Below are 23,438 nucleotides of genomic sequence, written 5' to 3'. Positions count from 1 at the left end.
TGAGGTGGTTTATTGTGCGAACTTAACACCCTGGTGCTTTCCTTAAGGCTCTATTTCGAGAACACGGTTTTGGTTAATCTCTCTATTTTAGCTATCGTCAGCTCACATTTCAAACACTTAAGCCCATCCACCTAACAGTCCTCCCCACCCCACTCCCCATGCCTTTTCTGTCTGTCAATGCACCCCTGCTTGGCCCCTCTAGAGTTCCCTTCTAACTCTAAACCTTATCCCTGTGCCAATGTCAAAGAGGGTGCTTGACCTCATGATACCCCAGATAGCCTCATCACCCTCCAACGGTCATGGACATAGATATACTGTAGATAAGGCTATGGTAAAGAGTTGGCTAATTAACCAGGTCATGTCCTACCCTATACACTTTTTTCGTTTAGTGAAAATAGGAAAATATTTGTAAATTAAGTCTTAAAAAGGTCAGTAAGCAGTCAATATGCAGGTTGACATTTATTGTCGTTAGGTTTTTTTTGGAGGCAGAATTTTGTGATTTTCCTAGAAATAGGCCAGCTGCAAAGTCAAAATGGGCTTTATTGTAAAAATTCATGAAAACAAGCATTTGCTTTTTGGTCTTAAGTTAGGGTTAGGCATTAGTGTGGTTATGGTTATGGTTAAGCTTAGGGTTAGGTTAAAAATCTGATTTTATGACTTTGTGGCTGTACCAGCTAGTGACAAATCTGCAGACTGCCTCCAGAACAAGATTGATGACAAAAAACTGTAACCTGCATTCAGTATGTTTCGAAATACTCTAGTTTGGTGATGATAATTTAGCATTCAATCTCTCTGAAGGATGGGTAACTGGGACACAATGGAAAATAAATCATTGTCAGACTGCTTAAAGAGATTTTATTCCACACAATTCCTGACCAAGGATAGGTACCAGGGACACAATGTAAGAGACGTAATTGTCAGACTGATTGAAGAGATTTTATTCCACACTACCACACACAGCAGAAACATGGTTTTCAGAAGGGTCCAAAACCTCACTCTTCATCAAATCCTTTCTGGATTGTCAGGGAATGTTGTAATGAAAGGAGACAAAGAGAGACAGCCAGTGAGTAGAAATTTGGCATCAAAAGATAAAAAAACATCTATTAAAATATAGTGGAAACGTTGTTTGGCATTTGCCAGGGTCAGAAACCATAGATCATATATTTTACAGAAATTCTAACCTTGGAACCAACATCACGGCTCTTGGCACGCAGCTTGTTGACCTGAGACTCAGCGATGTCGGCCCTTTCCTTGGCCTCATCCAGGTCATGCTGTATCTTGCGGAACTTGGTCAGGTTGGTATTGGCCTGTTCCTCCTGTGGTACAGAAACAAAACAAACATTATGTAGCCTGAGATAATACAGGTGGACAGTACCTCACGAATGAATGCATAAAGTCCACACTTACAGCTTCCTCTGCAGCTCTCTTGTAGGATTTTACTTTTAGCTGCAGCTTATCGGCAAGGTCTTGAAGACTGGCCATATTCTTACGGTGCTCCTCAGTCTATAAATTTCAGACAAAAAAAAGGTTCACCCCATTTGTTATCAGGTCAAAAGACTGGACAGCCAATGATGGAGTTAGTAAAGATACCTGGTAGGTCAGCTCCTTGATACGCCTCTCATATTTACGAATTCCTTTGATTGCATCAGCACACTTCTTCTGCTCAGCCTCAACCTCATTCTCCAGCTCCTCACCTGTCACAACAAAGAAATAACATTCATGTTACAGGGTGCAGTATTACTTTTTGTGTCTTCTGATGTACAGTATGTACATGTACAATATGTAATGTAAAGTTACGCTTACCCTGGCCTCCAGCTTCTGCACCTGCTTCTTGCCCCCCTTCATGGCGATTTGTTCAGCCTCATCCAGGCGGTGCTGCAGGTCCTTGGTGGTCTGCTCCATGTTCTTCTTCATACGCTCCAGGTGAGAACTGGTGTCCTGCTCTTTCTTCAGCTCCTCTGCCATCATGGCAGCATCAGTAATGGCCTTCTTTGCCTTTTCTTCAGCATTTCTGCACTCTTGCACTGCCTCTTCTGCCTCAGTCTGAAACTGGGCGGCGTCAGCCTCAAGTTTCTTCTTCTGATTCAGCAGGCCAGTGTTCTATTCATAGATTTTAAGAAAATAACTGTGTAACAATGTTCAGCTACAGCAGGAAATCCATAATTAGTGATTATACTTTACCTGTGAGTGCAGCAGCTGCACCCTCTCATTGACATCCAGCAGTTCTTGCTCAGCCAGCTTGCGGCCTCTCTCAGTCTGTTCAAGACAGGTTCTTAGCTCCTGCAGCTCTGCCTGCATCAGATTGTTACGTCTCTCTACAATGGCAATGTTCTCCTTCAGATCATCATTGGAACGGAGAGAGTCATCCAACTGGATTTGGGCATCCTAGAGAGAAGTATGGAAGGTTGGAGTTACCTCATTTTGAGCAGTATGTACTAGGCACACCATCTCACTGGGCACACCACGTCATTTCAATGTGGATAGTTGGGTAATATTCGGTTGGGATGTTGATCAGTGAGATTACAAACTATATTCACCCACTCAAAAAGACAGCCAAAAGTTAGTTGAATTTCCATGCTTTCAACCATCTAAAAGCACAACCAAATTCCAATGAAAAAACAATGTCATATTTTTGATTTATGTCTATCATGCTTTCAACCATTTAAAAGCACAGCAAAGTTCAAATGGGAATACAATGTCAGATAGTTTGCTTATTTATACAACCGATCATTATTACTGTGCTTCATCTAGTAGCAGACCAAGTGACCTGGATGGCAGTTGAGATTACATTAAAAGCATATGGTGTAAGTGATCAATGCTGTTCGAGATTCTGCAGCAATTATGAAGATCTCCACAGACCTGTGAAGGCCTATGCATGCTATCTTGAACATGCACGCCTTATATGATTACATAGGAAGAAATGTATATCTACAGTAACCTCAATGTGGCCATGGATGTGCTACCTATTTTAAGGTTGAATGTTACATTAGTATTTAAGATAACTTTAGGCTATTTACTTTATTACAAAAGTAATATTGAATTGTGGTCTGTTGTCAAAGCAACCAAATATCAACATTTGAAGGAGATGTCTTCTGCTTGGATAGTTCAATATGTGCCATTAATTAATTTGTAGACAAACTGGAATTAAAACTCGAATAATTGGCACAGATGGAACTATCCAAGCAGAATAGATATCTCCTTCAAATGATGAAATTTGGTTGCATTGGCAACCAAACACGATTCAATATCACTAAATATCGTTACATTTGAAATAGAGCTTGAAACCCTAGGTCTATTGTATTGTCTATTTTTAGTTGAATTCTGGGTTGAATTGAAACAATAGCTGTTGATGACTTTGCAAATGCTATAAAGGCCTAAATAGTATGGTGATATTTAATTTCCTGTGTTAAACTAACCTTTGGAATGACTTCTATAGCAACAGTGAATATATTTCGTTTTTATGTGGAGATCTCTCAACAATCATTCTCAAGATAGCACATTAGTAATAGTAAGTGATAATATTATAGCTAAACTTGGTTAAAACCCTGGATGAGAGACCAAAGAGTAGCTGTAGATAAATCAATGCTCAAGTAGGAGGTGCTGCCCAGCCTTTCAAGAAAATAAAGTTTTATAGTGAATATAACGTTGAAGATCTGACGTTGTTTGAAAGGTACAAATTCAACATATTTTACATGTTTGATTATGTTGAAATTTGGTTACCATGATGACATAATCCTGTGGTTGAAATTTCACCCTCAAAACTGTTTATGTTGATTACTTTTTCAAATCTAATGTATTTTCCACATAGATTCCACATCACAATATGTTGACAAATTATGTTGAAACAATGTTGATTCAACCAGTTTGTGCCCAGTCAGATGGCAATCTGTTTTAATTTACCTTCAGATGAGCATGAACGCTCTTCATCTGTTTTTGGGCCTCAGCTGCCTGCCTGCAGGCTTGACTAAGCTGGATCTCCATCTCATTGAGGTCTCCCTCCATCTTCTTCTTCAGCCTGAGGGCCTCATTCCTACTTCTGCACTCTGCCTCAAGAGAACTCTGCAGGGTATCAATGTTCCTCTGCAGGTTTCTCTTGGACTGCTCCATCTCCTCATCCTTCTCAGCTAACTTGCGATCAATGTCAGCCTTGACCTGATTTAACTCAAGCTGAATTCTGAGGATCTTTCCCTCCTCGTTCTCCAGGGAGGCCTAGAATACACATCAGAAGATTCAAACTGAAAATGACAGTTGTTGATGTAAAATGGCCAATCCAGACAGAACCAGGGAAGATTTGAAATTGCACTCTTACCTCAGCTTCCTCCAGAGCAGCCTGGATCTCTACCTTCTCTTGCTCCAACTGTTTACGGACCTTCTCCAACTCATAAATTGTCTTTCCTCCCGCACCCAGCTGCTCACTCAGATCAGTTATCTCCTCTGAGAAAAAGGTGTTGCAATGAAGAAATATGAAAACTATATTGGGCACTTGCAGAACCTTGTTTCATAAAAGAGCTGTTTGCTCTTCAGTGCATGGATGCGAACATTGGCAGAGCTGAAAACATTTCAAACAAAGAGCTCCTTGCTCACCTTGAAGGTTCTTGTTCTCCCTCTTCACTGTCTCCAGCTGATCCAAAGATTCTTCATAGGAGTTCTTTAGCTTGAAGAGTTCAGTGCTCAGATATCTGGCCTCCTTTTGGGAGCTCTCCAGCTCACACTGAGACTCCTCATACTTCTGCTTCCATTCAGCCAGGATCTACATGATATAATACATGTAGATATAATACAATTTTATTTCTGCTGTGTAGAATTCAGGAATTCAGATACACGTGTAAATTGAAGATCTGCCTGGCATACTTTGTCAAAGTTTCTTTGCTTCTTGTCCAGGCGGCAGCAGCAGCATTTGACCTCTCCACATCCACCGTGAGATCTTCAATCTCATTCTGCAGTCTGTGTTTGGTCTTCTCCAGGGAGGAACACTTAGCGTTCACTGCCTCCACAGCTTCTTCAGCATCCTGCAAGCGCTGAGCCAGCTTCTTCCTGAGTTGTAGATGAAGAGACAAAGTGGAAAATGTGGCATATCATTTCATAGCTTCTCCAAACTTCAGGCTCACACAAATACTCAAGGGATCGAGTCCAAAATAATAAATACCAATTCTTAAGTAATAGTACATTTACTTAGAGTTGGAATTTATTATTCTGGACTCGATCCATTGAGTATTTGTTCACTATCTGTACAAAGACAAATATTGCTTCTATCTAGCAGGTATTAGAATCCTAACGTATAGCACTCATTCCTTACTTGGCTTCCTCCAGTTCTTCAGTTTTCTGAATGGCATCCGTCTCATACTTAGTTCTCCACTGAGCCACCTCAGAGTTAGCCTTGGACATGCCACGCTGCAGGTCAGCCTTGGCCTCCTGCTCCTCCTCATACTGCTCTCTAAGCAGGTCACAGTCATGGCGAGCAGACTGCACTGCATGGGATAGTGCATTCTTTGCCTGAAGGGAGCAAGGACAGATGGGATTTATTTTATGACGAGGGCATCATCATTTATCAATAAGAAAATGAATGGTCTAAATTACCTTGACTTCCTCCTCCAGCTGTCTCTTTAGATCTTCAAGCTGTTGACCGTAGGAATTCTTTCCTCTGGTCAGCTGAGAGACCAGAGATTCCTTATCTTCCAACTGTCTTCCAATCTCATCTAGAAAGTAAGAGGTTGAGGAACATACTTTATCTTGTTACCTCATTCAGAGTATTTATTGCAATATCCAGAGACAAAAGTTACTCTACCTACCATTCTCGGCTTGAAGTCTGGCTTTTTGATTTGTAATGTCATTGAGGGATCTTTGGGTTTCCTCATACTTGGTCCTGTATTCATTGGCTTGGTCCTCTAGAGTTCTACTCAACTTCTCCAAGTTAATCTTCAAGATGAAAGACAAGAAAAAATCAATTCAAGAGGTTAACAGTGACCAAATGGAAAAAAACGTTGTACTTTCACTTAGATCGATTTTCTTACCTTTGACTTTGCAACATGTTCCATGTTGGAGAGGACATCATCCAGTTCTAGCCTAAGTTCGCTCTTTTCCTTCTCCAGTTTCTGCTTCACTCTCTGAAGGTTGTCTACCTGCTCCCCCAGGTCAGCCACACTGTCAGATTGTTTCTTTCTGAGTGAGGCAGCTGTTGCCTCGTGCTGCAGAGTGGCCTCTTCAAGGTCTCTGCGGAGTTTCTGGAACTCCATCTCCCTCTTCTTGTTCATCTCAATCTGGACCACAGTGGCTCCGCCAGCCTCCTCCAGCCTCTCACTGATCTCCTCCAGCTCTCTGGCCAAGTCTGCTCTTTGCTTCTCCACCTTGGCTCGGGCAGTTCTTTCTGCCTCAAGCTCCTCTTCCAGTGCCTCTACACGGGCCTAGCACAAAATGGCATCATCATGGTAAAATATACAAATGGTTGAAGAGTTAATATCGATTAAGGATGTCATACTTTTTCATTACCTGAAGCTCCTTCAACCTCTTTTGAAGTTGAATTATTATGCCCTGTTCATCTTCAATCCTACAGATAAGATTACCGGTTTCAAAGTCCTTCCTGTGGAATCAGTGGAATAATTCATTGGTAGCTCGTTTATGCATTTGTTTGCAGTAGAATGTAATATTTTGTGATGATTTTAATCTTACTTCTTGAGGCGTTCCTCTAGCTGTTGTTTATCATTCTCCAGGTCCATTACGCTCTCCTGGGACAGCTTTAAATCACCCTCCAGCTTCCTCTTGGCTCTTTCAAGATCCATTCGCACCTTTTTCTCTTGCTCAAGGGACCCTTCAAGCTTCAGAGGATAAGAAGCAAATTACAATTTCTAGCTGATTGTTAGCATTTTTTCCATTTAAAGACCATCTAATCTCTATATAGGATCTCACATCATCAACTTGTTGTTCTAGCTTAGCCTTGGCCTTGGTTAGATTGTTGACTTTGTCCTCCTCACTCTGTAGGTCGTCCAGTGTTTGCTGGTGAGCTTCTTGAAGAGCTTTCTTTTCCTTTGTCAGCTTGGCAATGATTTCATCCAGAGCTGCCATTTCCTCAATCAGGTTCTTCACCTGTGAATAGACAACATGCACTAAAAGTTTTAGAACACCTACTCAAGGGATTTCTACATTTCTACATTGTAGAATAATCGTGAAGACATCAAAACTATGAAATAACACATATGGAATCATGTAGTAACCAAAAAAGTGTTCAACAGATCAAAATATATGTTATATTTGATATTCTTCAAAGTAGCCACACTTTGCCTTGATGACAGCTTTGTACACTCTTGGCATTCTCTCAACCAGCTTCATGAGGTAGTCACCTGGAATGTATTTCAATTAACAAGTGTGCCTTCTTAAAAATTAATTTGTGGAATTTCTTTCCTTAATGCGTTTGAGCCAATCAGTTGTGTTGTGACAAGATAGGGGGGTATACAGAAGATAGCCCTATTTGGTAAAAGACCAAGTCCATATTATGGCAAGAACAGCTGAAGTAAGCAAAGAGAAACAACAGTCCATCATTACTTTAAAACATGAAGGTCAGTCAATACAGAACATTTAAAGAACTTTGAAAGTCGCAAAAAACCTCACACGCTATGATGAAACTGACCCTCATGAGGACCGCCACTGGAATGGAAGAGTTACCTCTGCTGCAGAGGATAAGTTCATTAGACTTACCAGCCTCAGAAATTGCAGCCCAAATAAATGCTTCACAGAATTCAGTAAGAGACACATCTCAACATCAACTGTTCAGATTTGACTGTGTGAATCAGGCCTTCATGGTCGAATTGCTGCAAAGAAACCACTACTAAAGCATACCAATAAGAAGAAGAGACTTGCTTGGGCCAAGAAACACGAGCAATGGACATTAGACTGGTGGAAATTTGCCCTTTGGTCTGGAGTCCAAATTTGAAGAACAAATTTGAGATTTGGACCACAGAGTGAAGGAAAAGCAGCCAACAAGTGCTCAGCATATGTGGGAACTCCTTCAAGACTGTTGGAAAAGCATTCCAGGTGATGCAGGTTGAGAGTTAACTTCCGGCGCCGACTGAGATGGCCGTCTCGCTTCGCATTCCTAGGAAACTATGCAGTTTTTTGTTTTTTTACGTGTTATTTCTTACATTAGTACCCCAGGTCATCTTAGGTTTCATTACATACATTTGAGAAGAACAACTGAATATAAGATCAGCGTCAACTCACCATCAGTACGACCAAGAATATGTTTTCCGCGACGCGGATCCTGTGTTCTGCCTTACAAACAGGACAACGGAATGGATCGCATGCAGCGACCCAAGGAAACGACTCCGAAAAAGAGGGAAACGTGGCGGTGTTCTGGTCAGACTCCGAAAAAGGGCACATCGCGCACCACTTCCCAGCATTCTTCTTGCCAATGTCCAGTCTCTCGACAACAAGGTTGATGAAATCCGAGCAAGGGTGGCATTCCAGAGGGACATCAGAGACTGCCACGTTCTCTGCTTCACGGAAACATGGCTCACTGGGAAGACGCTATCCAGGGCGGTGCAGCCAACGGGTTTCTCCACGCATCGCGCCGACAGAAACATACATCTCTCTGGTAAGAAGAGTGGCGGGGGCGTATGCCTCATGACTAACGGGACATGGTGTGATGAAGGAAACATACAGGAACTCAAATCCTTCACCTGATTTAGAATTCCTCACAATCAAATGTAGACCGCATTATCTTCCAAGAGAATTCTCTTCGATTATAATCACAGCCGTATATATCCCCCCCCAAGAAGACACATCGATGGCTCTGAACAAACTTTATTTAACTCTTTGCAAACTGGAAACCATTTATCCGGAGGCTGCATTCATTGTAGCTGGGGATTTTAACAAAGCTAATCTGAAAACAAGACTCCCTAAATTTTATCAACATATCGATTGCGCAACCAGGGGTGGAAAAACCTTGGATCATTGTTACTCTAACTTCCGCGATGCATATAAGGCCCTGCCCCGCCCCCCTTTCGGGAAAGCTGACCACGACTCCATTTTGCTGATCCCTGCCTACAGGCAGAAATTAAAACAAGAGGCTCCCACGCTGAGGTCTGTCCAACGCTGGTCAGACCAAGCTGACTCTACACTCCAAGACTGCTTCCATCACGTGGACTGGGACATGTTTCGTATTGCGTCAGATGGAAATATTGACGAATACGCTGATTCGGTGTGCGAGTTCATTAGAACGTGCGTCGAAGATGTCGTTCCCATAGCAACGATAAAAACATTCCCAAACCAGAAACCGTGGATTGATGGCAGCATTCGCGTGAAACTGAAAGCGCGAACCACTGCTTTTAATCAGGGCAAGGTGACTGGTAACATGTCCGAATATAAACAATGCAGCTATTCCCTCCGCAAGGCTATTAAACAAGCTAAGCGTCAGTACAGAGACAAAGTGGAATCTCAATTCAATGGCTCAGACACAAGAGGCATGTGGCAGGGTCTACAGTCAATCACAGACTACAAGAAGAAACCCAGCCCAGTCACGGACCAGGATGTCTTGCTCCCAGGCAGACTAAATAACTTTTTTGCCCGCTTTGAGGACAATACAGTGCCACTGACACGGCCTGCAACGAAAACATGCGGTCTCTCCTTCACTGCAGCCGAGGTGAGTAAGACATTTAAACGTGTTAACCCTCGCAAGGCTGCAGGCCCAGACGGCATCCCCAGCCGTGCCCTCAGAGCATGCGCAGACCAGCTGGCCGGTGTGTTTACGGACATATTCAATCAATCCCTATACCAGTCTGCTGTTCCCACATGCTTCAAGAGGGCCACCATTGTTCCTGTTCCCAAGAAAGCTAAGGTAACTGAGCTAAACGACTACCGCCCCGTAGCACTCACTTCCGTCATCATGAAGTGCTTTGAGAGACTAGTCAAGGACCATATCACCTCCACCCTACCTGACACCCTAGACCCACTCCAATTTGCTTACCGCCCAAATAGGTCCACAGACGATGCAATCTCAACCACACTGCACACTGCCCTAACCCACCTGGACAAGAGGAATACCTATGTGAGAATGCTGTTCATCGACTACAGCTCGGCATTCAACACCATAGTACCCTCCAAGCTCGTCATCAAGCTCGAGACCCTGGGTCTCGACCCCGCCCTGTGCAACTGGGTACTGGACTTCCTGACGGGCCGCCCCCAGGTGGTGAGGGTAGGCAACAACATCTCCTCCCCGCTGATCCTCAACACGGGGCCCCACAAGGGTGCGTTCTGAGCCCTCTCCTGTACTCCCTGTTCACCCACGACTGCGTGGCCACGCACGCCTCCAACTCAATCATCAAGTTTGCGGACGACACAACAGTGGTAGGCTTGATTACCAACAACGACGAGACGGCCTACAGGGAGGAGGTGAGGGCCCTCGGAGTGTGGTGTCAGCAAAATAACCTCACACTCAACGTCAACAAAACTAAGGAGATGATTGTGGACTTCAGGAAAAGCAGCATCGATGGAACAGTAGTGGAGAGGGTAGCTAGTTTTAAGTTCCTCTGCATACACATCACAGACAAACTGAATTGGTCCACTCACACTGACAGCGTCGTGAAGAAGGCGCAGCAGCGCCTATTCAACCTCAGGAGGCTGAAGAAATTCGGCTTGTCACCAAAAGCACTCACAAACTTCTACAGATGCACAATCGAGAGCATCCTGGCGGGCTGTATCACCGCCTGGTACGGCAACTGCTCCGCCCTCAACCGTAAGGCTCTCCAGAGGGTAGTGAGGACTGCACAACGCATCACCGGGGGCAAACTACCTGCCCTCCAGGACACCTACACCACCCGTTGTTACAGGAAGGCCATAAAGATCATCAAGGACATCAACCACCCGAACCACTGCCTGTTCACCCCGCTATCATCCAGAAGGCGAGGTCAGTACAGGTGCATCAAAGCTGGGAGCGAGAGACTGAAAAACAGCTTCTATCTCAAGGCCATCAGACTGTTAAACAGCCACCACTAACATTGAGTGGCTGCTGCCAACACACTGTCCAGTGTCAATACACTGACCCAACTCCAGCCATTTTAATAATGGGAAATGATGTGAATATATCACTAGCCACTTTAAACAATGCTACCTTATATAATGTTACTTACCCTACATTATTCATCTCATATGCATATGTATATACTGTACTCTACATCATCGACTGCATCCTTATGTAATACATGTATCACTAGCCACTTTAACTATGCCACTTTGTTTACTTTGTCTACACACTCATCTCATATGTATATACTGTACTCGATACCATCTACTGTATGCTGCTCTATACCATCACTCATTCATATATCCTTATGTACATATTCCTTGTCCCCTTACACTGTGTATAAGACAGTAGTTTTGGAATTGTTAGTTAGATTACTTGTTGGTTATCACTGCATTGTCGGAACTAGAAGCACAAGCATTTCGCTACACTCGCATTAACATCTGCTAACCATGTGTATGTGACAAATAAAATTTGATTTGATTTGATTTGAGAATGCCAAGAGTTGCAAAGCTGTCATCAAGGCAAAGGGTTGCTATTTGAAGAATCTCAAATATAAAATATATTTTGATTTGTTAAACAATTATTTGATTACTGCATGATTCCATATGTGTTATTACATAGTTTTGATGTCTTCACTATTATTCTACAATGTAGAAAGTAGTAAAAATAAAGAGAAACCCTTGAATGAGTAGGTGTGTCCAAACTTTTGACTGATACCGTATAAGTTTTGACCATGACAGTTTACAATCTAAGGTAACACACCAAGTAATTCAGTCTCCTCAAACTTTGACCGGTAGTGTAGGCTGAGCACACTGCTTTTAACCTTTTAAAAAATGTTTTGTGTTCTTCATACAGATTCAACAATTAAGAATTACCTTGTTCTCAGTGGCATGCTTTTCCTTCTCCACTTTAGCCAGAATGAGCTCCAGATCATCAATATCCTTCTTTAACTCAGAGCACTCATCCTCCAGCTTCCTCTTCTTAGCAGTCAGTTCTGCATTTATTTCCTCTTCATCCTCCAGTCTTTCCATCAGCTCTTTGCCTTTGGCCCCAAGCTGGATCTTGTTTTTGATCAGCTCCTCACATCGCTCCTCTGCATCACAGAGATTATCTTGCTCCTGCCAAACACCTCGTAAATATATAGATACAAACAACATACAAACAACATACAAACAACATACAATTGACAGCGCAGTGTAATTGAAGTTGTGTGACATGTCAGTATCCTTGCCGCCCTGTACTGAAAGCTAGCTTTTTGGTAAAGATGTATATACGCTAGATTTTGTAGTAGAGTGCTGAAGACCAACGCTTGATACAACAGTCAGCCACAACATTATAATTTTTGGAAATGTGATTATAAATGTAACTCACCGCCTGGACATGAAGCTGGAGATCATTATTTTCTTGTAGAAGCGAGACCATCTTTTCCTCTAATTCCTTTCTGCGAGTCTCAGACTTGGAAAATGCTTCTTTAAGCTTGATGAATTCTACCTTCAAGTTGGCCAACTCCTTCTCGGCATCAGCAGACTTCAGCAGAGGCTTGATCTTGAAGTACAGCTTCATCCAGGGCCAATTCTTGACCACCATGAATGCACGGATATTCCATTGGATGACAAGCAATGCCTCCCTTGAAGAAAACCATTGGTAACTTTAACATGTTCATGCATGGGACTATATTCCCACACCAGTGCTATGTGAATAAACTGAAAAACTACTTCAGATGTCTACATTTTATAACGTATCAATATAAATACCTGTGGTCAAGGATCTTCTTATACTCCATTCGTGACAGAACACCACGGGCTCTGGCTTGAATACCAGTGATAATTTTGGACAGGCGCTCATCTCTCATCTCCTCTAATAGACCCAGAAGGCCAGCCTTGAAGAACACCTAACAAAAATAATATTTTAGTGAAATGTAATTTAAAAGTCAAGAACAATGCGCTTCAGTACAACGCTCCTAGGATTTCATCCATGCCTTGCTTTGAATCTTACCTTGGTATGTCCAAACTTGTACTGCTGGTGATCGATGTCGAGCGAACCCAACAGTTTCTCAGCTCCTTTCTTGCTGTCAATGAATGTTCCCTCAGGGTTAGCAGCAGGATTCAATATGCGATATCTGTAAGAAGGAAACTGGTAAATAATATTTAAATGTGTTACATGATTAAAAGGGGATAGAACTGTATTATATTTTACAATACCTTTGCCTGAAGTCTCCATACAGGATTCTATTCGGGAAGCCCTTTCTGCAGATCCTGATTCCTTCCAGCACACCGTTACAGCGCAGCTGGTGCATGACCAGAGGATTCTCCATGGCCCCAGGAGTCTTGGTCTCATTGGGGATGATGCAGCGCACAAAGTGAGGGTGAGTAGACCTCAAGTTGGTCATCAGCTTGTTCAGGTTTTCCTGTGGTAGAGAGTGAATTCCCACAGTTACCAAAATTTTACCAGAAAAAAAATGTTAAGGGGGAAGATCAGCTTTAATATTGCAGATAGATTGTGACTTCCATCAATGTAATTTCTGCATAATTTCCAATCCCTCATAGATTTTTGGGGGTGAATATAAATACAGTACCAGTCAAAAGTTTGAACACACCTACTCATTCAAAAGTTTAAAAAAATGTTTACTGCTTTCTACATTGTAGAATAACAGCAAATACATCAGAACTATGAAATAACACATATGGAATCATGTAGTAACCAAAGAAGTGTTAAACAAATCAAAATATATGTTATATTTGAGATTCTTCAAAGTAGCCACTCTTTGCCTTGATGACAACTTTGCACACTCTTGGCATTCTCTCAACCAGCTTCATGAGGTAGTCACCTGGAATGCATTTCAATTGACAAGTGGGCCTTGTTAAAAGTTCATTTGTGGAATTTCTTTCCTTCTTTGCAAAAAAACATAAAGCGCTATGATGAAACTGGACCGCCACAGGAAATGAAGACCCAGAGTTACCTCAGCTGCAGAGGATAAGTTCATTAGAGATACCAGCCTCAGAAATCGCAGCCCAAATAAATGCTTCTGAGAGTTCAAGTAACAGACACATCTCAACATCAACTGTTCAGAGGAGACTGTGTGAATCGGGGCTTCATGGTCAAATTGCAAAGAAAGAAATTGCAAAGAAACTACTACTAAAGGACATCAATAAGAATAAGAGACTGCAGCGATACGCCATCCCATCTGGTTTGTGCATAGTAGAACTATCATTTGTTTTTCAACATGACAATGACCCAACACACCTCCAGGCTGTGTAAGGGCTATTTGACCAATAAGGAGAGTGATGGAGTACTGCATCAGATGACCTAGCCTCCACAATCACCTGACCTCAACCCAATTGAGATGGTTTGGGATGAATTGGACCGCAAAGTGAAGGAAAAGCAGCCACCAAGTGCTCAGCATATGTGGGAACTCCTTTAAGACTGTTGGAAAAGCATTCCAGGTGAAGCTGGTTGAGAGAATGCCAAGAGTGTGCAAAGCAGTCATCAAGGCAAAGGGTGGCTACTTTGAAGAATCTAAAATCTAAAATATATTTAGATTTGTTTAACTCTTTTTTTGGTTACTACATGATTCCATATGTGTTATTTCATAGTTTTGATGTCTTCACTATTATTACCTTCTTGCCCTTTGTGCTGTTGTCTGTGCCCAATAATGTTTGTACCATGTTTTGTGCTGCTACTAAGTTGTGCTGCTGCCATGTTGTGTTGCTATCATGTTGTTGTTATGTTGTGTTGCTACCATGCTGTGTTTGCATGTGTTGCTGCCATGCAATCCCTTTTGCCTTCTGGTAGGCCATCATCGTAAATAATAATTTGTTCTTAATGAAACTCTACCGGATCGGTGTCCCACCCACGGGACCGTTGAGCTAACATAGGCTAATGCGATTAGCATGAGGTTGCGTAAATATGCTAATCTAACTGCACTGTCCAATTTACAGTAGCTATTACAGTGAAAGAATACCATGCTATTGTTTGAGGAGAGTACACAATTTTGAACATGAAAAGTTATTAATAAACAAATTTGGCACACTTGGGCAGTTTTGATATAACATTTTGAACGGAAATGCAATGGTTCATTGGATCCGTCTAAAACGTTCTACATACACTGCTGCCATCTAGTGGACAAAATGTAATTTGCAGCTGGGCTGGAATAATACATTATGGTCTTTCTCTTGCATTTCAAAGATGATGGTACAAAAAAAATAGAAAAGAACAGTTGTTTTTTTCTATGTATTATCTTTTACCAGATCTATTGCGTTATATTCTCCTACATTCGTTTCACATTTCCACAAACTTCAAAGTGTTTCCTTTCAAATGGTACCAAGAATATGCATATCCTTTCTTAAGGGCCTGAGCTACAGGCAGTTAGATTTAGGTATGTCATTTTAGGCGAAAATTGAAATAAATGAGTGGATCCATTTAACTGACTTGCCTAGGTAAATAAATATATATTTTACATTAATATTTTCCCCTACCACCCCTCCCCTAATTAAGGTAAACTAATGGACAACAACACTTAGGCTTCCTCTTCCAGTTTATTCATAGTACAGTATATACATTTTACGGACACAGTATATTTTACAATAGTTATCTTTTGTTTGTTTTTAAGTCCCATCCTTCAGCTACCCTCAACCCCTCCCATCTATCTCTGAAGACCATCCAGTTTTTGATTACTGTATGCCATATATTTTTCAACTGTGCTGTGATTGTTTCACAAAAGTTATGAACCTTTCTATTCTCATAGTTTCTACAGGTTGTAAATTAAAGAAACACATTTTTTACAAGAGTTTTATTATATTATTTGTCGATTGATTATGACTTTTCAAATCACCCATCAGTGCTATTTGCATAGTTAGCTCGAGGTAAATTTTGCAATTCTTCAGCCATTCCTGAACCTGCAACCAAAAACAAACTACATATGAACGGTACCATAACGAATGATCTAATGATTCTGTCTCTGCAGAGCTGGGATGGTTGTATCCCCCATATATATAACATTCTATTGGTTGCAGGAATTTTGTATAATAATTTAAATTGAAAAACTCTAAATTTTTCATCCGGCTTCGTTTTGTGTATCAGTTTATAAACCATGTGCCATGGAGTCGGTAGATCGAAAATCTCTCCCTAACTATTTTGCAATCTATATGGCACAGCTGTCAATACTTTTTTATTTATCAGACTTTTCTTTAAACAATTTTGGTCTTTAATGCACGGCCGACTGACAAGTTCCTTACTTTCTCCCCGTTCCACTTGCCTCTTCCATTTTTGTGGTAATGCTGCAACTAGTTTGTTTTAATTTGGGGTAGAGCAGACATTTATATACATTTTTGTTAGCTTCATGTGTGACATAACTCCACCAGTCCTATTTATGATATAATTTACAAAGACAAGCACCTTTAAAAATATATTTTTTTAATCAATTAGGATATTTGAGTTTAACCATCATTTTTGTTGTAATATTTGTTCTGTCTGTTCTGGTGAATGAAACTGAAATTGCAACAATCTTTCTATAGCTTGTTTTAAAAACAGCAATAATTTGGAGATTATTTCATTTTCAAATAATATTTTGCTGTATAAAACAATGTAACTACATACCCTGTGAAGTGCTGACACCGTTTGGAAAGATGATCCCTTTTTCTTTTTCTCCTTCTTCCCACTGTCAGCTGAAGTTAGAAAATTAAGAAATTAAGCCAGAAATCAGAAATCCTTCAGTCATTCAGGCACCCATGAAGAGTTTATGCTTTACTCTTTATGAAGGTCGGTCTTATTGAAATGTGAATATCTGACCAAGTGTACAATACCTGAGTCTGCACTAGCATAATTGGCAAACAGGATAGCCAGTAACTTCATTGCAGACTTCTGGTACAGTCCTACAACAGTTTCATTTAAGGGATCCTTGTTCTTCATCAGCCAGTTGCTGATGTTGTAGTCCACAGTACCAGCATAGTGAGCCAGGGCAAAATGGGCCTCTGGTTTCCCTTTGATAAGCCTGGGCTTCTGGAAGTTGTTGGATTTTCCAAGATGGTTGTCGTAAAGCTTGGTTTTAAAGGTAGCATCGCTGGCCTTGGGGAACATGCACTCCTCTTCAAGGATGGACATGATACCCATTGGCTGAGAGGAAGAAGGTAGAGGTAAGATAGTTCACTTGACTCTACTGAGAGATTGTTGTCTGATACAATCATATTTAGTAGTATGTATCATATAATATTTAATTTGGTCCATAGATGCAGTTAACGGCTCACTTGCCTTTACAGTATTTCAGTTACCTTCTCAATAAGGTCAATGCAAGCCTGCAAGTCCATGCCAAAGTCAATGAACTCCCATTCAATTCCCTCTTTCTTGTACTCCTCTTGCTCCAGAACAAACATGTGGTGGTTGAAAAACTGTTGCAGCTTTTCATTGGTGAAGTTGATGCAGAGCTGCTCAAAGGTGTTGTACTGCAATTATAGATGGTTAGATAGTTCAGTTTTCACATAAAGGTTCCTATTGGGAATATTACTTGATAGTGTTCTTTGAGAGCTTAAATTGATATTTGATAATAATTGTCTATTTATAAACTCACATCAAATATCTCAAAACCAGCAATGTCCAGTACACCAATGAAGTACTGACGAGCCTGCTTGGTCTCCAATGACTGGTTGATTCGCACAACCATCCACATGAACATCTTTTCATACACAGCTTTGGAAAGGGCACCAACGGTATAGTTCACCTGTTGGACAGTTTGCCCCTTTGTGACCCACTCGTTCCCTACTTTGACCCTTGGGTGACAGAGACCCTTTATGAGGTCAGCAGAGTTCAGGCCCATGAGATATGAGACTTTGTCAGCACCTGGGAAAGAAAACCAGTGAGTTTACCCATGGATTCACAGAACTATTTCATCTCAATGCTTTTGGCTTTTAGCCAGGTCTCACATTCAGTGCCATCAGCCTCTGCCTGCTCCTCACGCTGTTTCTGCTTGAAACTCATGTTGCCATAGTGCATGATGGCACCAATCAGCTTATACACTGAGTTTTTCTCCTCCTGAGTAAAGCCCAGCACATCAAAAGCATTCTGTGGAGGAAAAAAAGAGCAAAGCGAGGTAGTAGTAAGAATTGGTCATTTAAAAACCCCCACTGACATTTCATGATGTAATAACCACTCTACTATAGGGGATATTATTATTTCAAACCATGAACAGGGTAGGCTGCAATGTTTACTTGACAAACAGTACCAGTCAAAAGTATGGACACACCTACTCATCCAGGGGTTTTTCTTTACTTTAACTATTTTCTACTTTGTAGAATAATAGTGAAGATATCAAAACGATGAAAAAACACATATGGCATCATGTAGTAACCAAAAAAGTGTTAAACAAATCAAAATATATTTTAGATTTTAGATTCTTCAAATTAGCCACCCTTTGCCTTGATGACAGTGTTCACACTCTTGGCATTCTCTCAACCAGCTACATGAGGAATGCTTATCCAACAGTCTTGAAGGAGTTCCCGCATATGCTGAGCACTTGTTGGCTTCTTTTCCTTCACTCTGCAGTCCAACTCATCTCAAAGTTGGGTGATTGGGCGATTGTGGAGGCCAGGTCATTTGATGTGCCACTCCATCACTCTCCTTGGTCAAATAGCCCTCACACAGCCTGGTGTGTTTTGGATCATTGTTCTGTTGAAAAACAAATGATAGTCCCACTAAGCACAAACCAGATGGGATGGCATTCCGCTGCAGAATGCTGCGGTAGCCATGCTGGTTAAGTGTGCCTTGAATTGAAAATAAATCACAGACAGTGTCACCAGCAAAGCACCCCCACACCATCACATCTCCTCTATGCTTCACGGTGGGTGGGAACCACACATGCGGAGATCATCCGTTCACCTAATTGGCGTCTCACAAAGACACAGCGGTTGCAACCAAAAGTCTCCAATTTGGAGATATCAGTGGGGGGGTTTAAAGGACAGATTTCCACCAGTCTAATGTCCATTGCTAGTGTTCCTTGGCCCAAGCAAGTCTCTTCTTATTATTGGTATCATTTCGTAGTGGTTCTTTTGCAGCAATTTGTCCATGAAGGCCTGATTCACACAGTCTCCTCTGAACAGTTGATGTTGAGATGTGTCTGTTACTTGAACTCTGTGAAGCATTTATTTGGGCTGCAATCTGAGGTGCAGTTAACTCTAATGAATTTATCCTCTGCAGCAGAGGTAATTCTGGGTCTGCCTTTCCTATGGCGGTCCTCATGAGAGCCAGTTTCACCATAGCGCTTGATGGTTTTTGCGACTGCACTTTAAGAAACTTTCAAAGTTCTTGACATGTTCCGGATTGACTGACCTTCATGTCTTAAAGTAATGATGGAGTGTTGCTTCTCTTTGCTTATTTCAGCTGTTCTTATCATAATATGGACTTGGTCTTTTACCAAATAGGGCTATCTTCTGTATACCCCCCTACCTTGTCACAACACAACTGATTGGCTCAAACGCATTAATAAAGGAAATAAATTCCACAAATTAACTTTTTAATTGAAATGCATTTCAGTTGACTACCTCGTGAAGCTGGTTGAGAGAATGCCAAGAGTGTACAAAGCTGTTATCAAGGCAAAGGGTGGCTACTTTGAAGAATCTCAAATACAAAATACATTTTGATTTGTTTAGCAATTTCTTGGTGATTCCATATGTGTTATTTCATAGTTTTAATGTCTTCACTAGTATTCTACAATGTAGAAAGCAATCAAAAATAAAGAAAATCCCTTGAATGAGTAGGTGTGTCCAAACTGGCTTGAAATTCAACAAGACAACACTTTGTTTTCCCAAATGAAAGAATACCAAAATACCAAAATTCAGGGGCCAGAGTGACGGTGAATAAGTAACTCACATCTGTTGCCATCAGTTCATCAGCGTCATCAATAGACAACACAGTTGTCTCCCCCTGGGAGATGAAGGCGTAGTCATAGGGATTAGCTGTCACCAGCAACATCTCTGTATACCCATGAGGCCGGGGAGAGAGACATAGAAAGACAAATATAGACATGCTATTACTTATTATTACACTACACAAATGAATGCAGTCAATACACCATTGTTATCTAATTATGGTACTGACCCAGTAATTCAGGTTTCTTGTTTGACAAGATCTGATAGAAGATGTGGTAGTCCCTCTCAGCCTTCAGCTGAAAAGTGACACGAGACTTCTCCAGAAGGTCTGGAAAGAAGGTGATTTAGAACAGTAGACAAATACATTTCTTACAGCCACTGTTGACTATTTCTCTCTGATTTTTCAAAGTCTGTTATCTTTGGACTTACATGTCTCAATATCAGCAGAAGCAAGCTTTCCTCGAGTGTCAAAATGAATCCTGATAAATTTACCCTAAATAGAATAGTTTTGTTAGTTTATTTTTAGGTGATTAATGCTGTATAAGAATATCCATCAGAAACTCACAAATCTTGAGGAGTTGTCATTTCTGATGGTCTTGGCGTTACCAAAGGCTTCCAGGGCTGGGTTAGCCTGGATGATTTGATCCTCCAGAGTTCCCTTAGAATGGTATAGAAACACATGTTAGATGCTTAGCTTTACAAATAGCTACAAAATTGCTCAATCATGAAAATATGCATGTCAAAGCTGTCTCAGATTGAATACCTTGTTTTGGGCGGCTGCATCTTTCTTCCCGCCACTAGCTGCAATACTTGCAAAGTACTGGATGACTCTCTTGGTGTTCACAGTCTTTCCAGCACCAGATTCTCCACTGGAAACACAGTAATCTTTTTTAAAAACTGCATTTATCACACTATCTTATGTAACATGACAGATAACACACTTTTTAAAAGCATGTGAGTAGAATGGGTAGTGGATTACTTACGTGATCAGAATAGACTGGTTCTCACGGTCTATACAGGTTATAAAAATGCAATTTTATACAATTATCAGAATTAATTATCATTATGATTCCCTTACATATTTTCTAAAGTAACTATTTTAGTTTACCTGTCAACATGTTCTGATAGGCATTGTCAGAGATAGAGAAAATGTGGGGAGGAGCTTCTTGCCTCTTCTTGCCTCTATAGGCTATGACCACAGATGGATCATACACTGGCAGCCACTTGTAGGGGTTGACAGTGACACAGAACAGCCCTGAGTAGGTCTGTAAAATATATATTCAGTTGAAAGTGCATAACATTTTAAGTGGAAGAATTAAGGCCTAACATTGGAAAGTAATTACTATGGTTTTGGTGGGGATAATTTACATAGAAAAAGTTGTCAATTTAAGATTCAAATTTCGAACTTAATGATGAAACGACTCTCATGTGCTCACATAGATCATCCATGCTGCGTAACGCTCTTTGAGGTTGTACAGAACAGCAGGCTCGTGGAGGAAGGTCAGCATGGCCATGTCCTCAATCTTGTCAAATTTGGGAGGATTCTGTTGCATAATCTGAGAGTCTTTGAAGGTGAGAGTCTGTGAGAAATTAGAGAGATTATGTAAAGACAGTTAAGCCTTGTTCACATTGGCAGTTTGAAGTGACTCATATTCGATTCAAATCTGTTATTTTTCTTGCAGTCTGAACAGCCCAAAATAAAATGGAATAAAATTTTCCAAATCGCATATGAAGGTGGTTTGAAATCAGATACAAATCTTATTCCTGTCCTGGAAAGCTAAACAGCTACCTAGCTAGTTGATGACTGAGGCCAGCCGAAAAGGACTACTTTTGAAAGTTGGATCATCTTATCCTATAATATAATAATAATAATATAATAATATAATAATATATGCCATTTAGCTGACGCTTTTATCCAAAGCGACTTACAGTCATGTGTGCATACATTCTACGTATGGGTGGTCCCGGGAAACGAACCCACTACCCTGGCGTTACAAGCGCCATGCTCTACCAACTGAGCCCCAGAAGGACCACCACTATGATTTTGAACATTCAAAGCAACTGGGAAATGTCCGTGGTAGGCATTGTTGTCACCTTAGCTTGCTACATAACTTCTGAGTTAAATATTCTTAGAAATAAAGGTGCTATCTAGAACCAATAAGGGTTCTTTGGCTGTCCCCATAGGATAACCCTTTGAAGAACCCTTTTTGGTTCCAGGTATAACTCGTTTGCGTTCCATGTAGAACCCTTTCCACAGAGAGTTCTACATGGAATCCAAAATAGTTTTACCTGGAACCAAAAAGGGTTCTCCTATGGGGACCGCTGAAGAACCCTTTTGGAAGGGTCATCCTACACTAATCAACCTCCACCACTGCCAACACACCCATCATTACTATGACAACTAGCGTAGCTATGTCAGCAAACGACTGCTGTCTGAATACACACATCTGATTTGGTCATTTGTAACTTGCTGTTTGGACATTCAGTATTCCAAAACTGATTTGAAAAACAAAAAGGATTTGAGCATTAAGGCCTGCAACGTGAACAATGATTTATTAACCACTTAATTCTGCATGATTTTACAACCTTGTTCTGTGGGGGAAAAGGGAAGCAGAATTCAACTTGGTCATTTGAAGTAAAGCACTGACCTTCCCATTCTGCGTCTGCACAGTGACCAAGTCTCCTTCGCGGCTGGTGACAGACACCTTGACAAACTCCTCCACGGGGTCTGGTACAAAGAATTCCTTCTTCATGTCGAAGGGACGAGTCTGGGCCTCCAGACGCTCCCGGTCAGATTTCCTCAGGTACTGGGCTGCCGCCCCAAACACCGCCATCTCAGCATCACCCATGGTTGCACTGTGAGAAAGAGAAAATGCCAAATTAATTCAAGGTTACTTTATGTTACATTTTACATTTCCACTATACATGTCTCATTACACCACTAATCATTTGTCAAAAGAACAGTAATAAATCCTACAATTAGATTTAAATGTATGTAATAATTATCACTCGATAATAGTTTACGGGGTGTTCATTTACCTTCAACACTGCTAAGAGGTGAAGATGAATGGAGGCTTCAGAACTGTATCCCTGCAATAGCAGAGATCATATTTAACCCCTGTTGGCCCTGCCTTAAAAGGCCAAGAACACTGTAACCCCATGACCCCCCTCCCCACAACACACACACACACATACACAATCCTCACTATCACCCACTGACTCACAAATGACTGTTGAGGGACATGCCACTCTTGCCTAGAGATGAGCATTGTTGTCTGGCTCCATTCCCTTGACCGGGCTTCCACAGCTCCATTGTGATTTTATGGGATAATGTCCAGGAATTTCAAATGTCTTTCCTGTGAGTCATACTTATACAAGCACTCATTACTAAAGCCCCAACACTTCATCTACCACTGTCAAGTTCTGTCTGTTTCATCTTCTTTGTTATCTCTTTTCAATTGGATGTAGGGTTTGTTATAATGCATCTCATTTTGGCCATCCATTTTCCTAGATTTCCATCTGTCTCATCCACAGCACAACTCCCAATTCCCAAGGGGAACGGCAGAGATTGC

General features: G+C 41.2%; 1 pseudogene; it reads right to left on the bottom strand.

Annotated features, from left to right (window-relative positions):
- Nucleotides 1-838: 838 nt before the first annotated feature.
- On the bottom strand, nt 839-23,051 carry LOC118402041 (myosin-7-like; annotated as a pseudogene).
- Between the last annotated feature and the right edge of the window lie 387 nt (nt 23,052-23,438).

Source organism: Oncorhynchus keta, chromosome 23 (genome assembly GCF_023373465.1).
Source record: "Oncorhynchus keta strain PuntledgeMale-10-30-2019 chromosome 23, Oket_V2, whole genome shotgun sequence".
NCBI lineage: Eukaryota > Metazoa > Chordata > Actinopteri > Salmoniformes > Salmonidae > Oncorhynchus > Oncorhynchus keta.
Note: the sequence above shows the minus strand (reverse complement) of the source record. Positions and strands in the feature narration are given on the sequence as shown.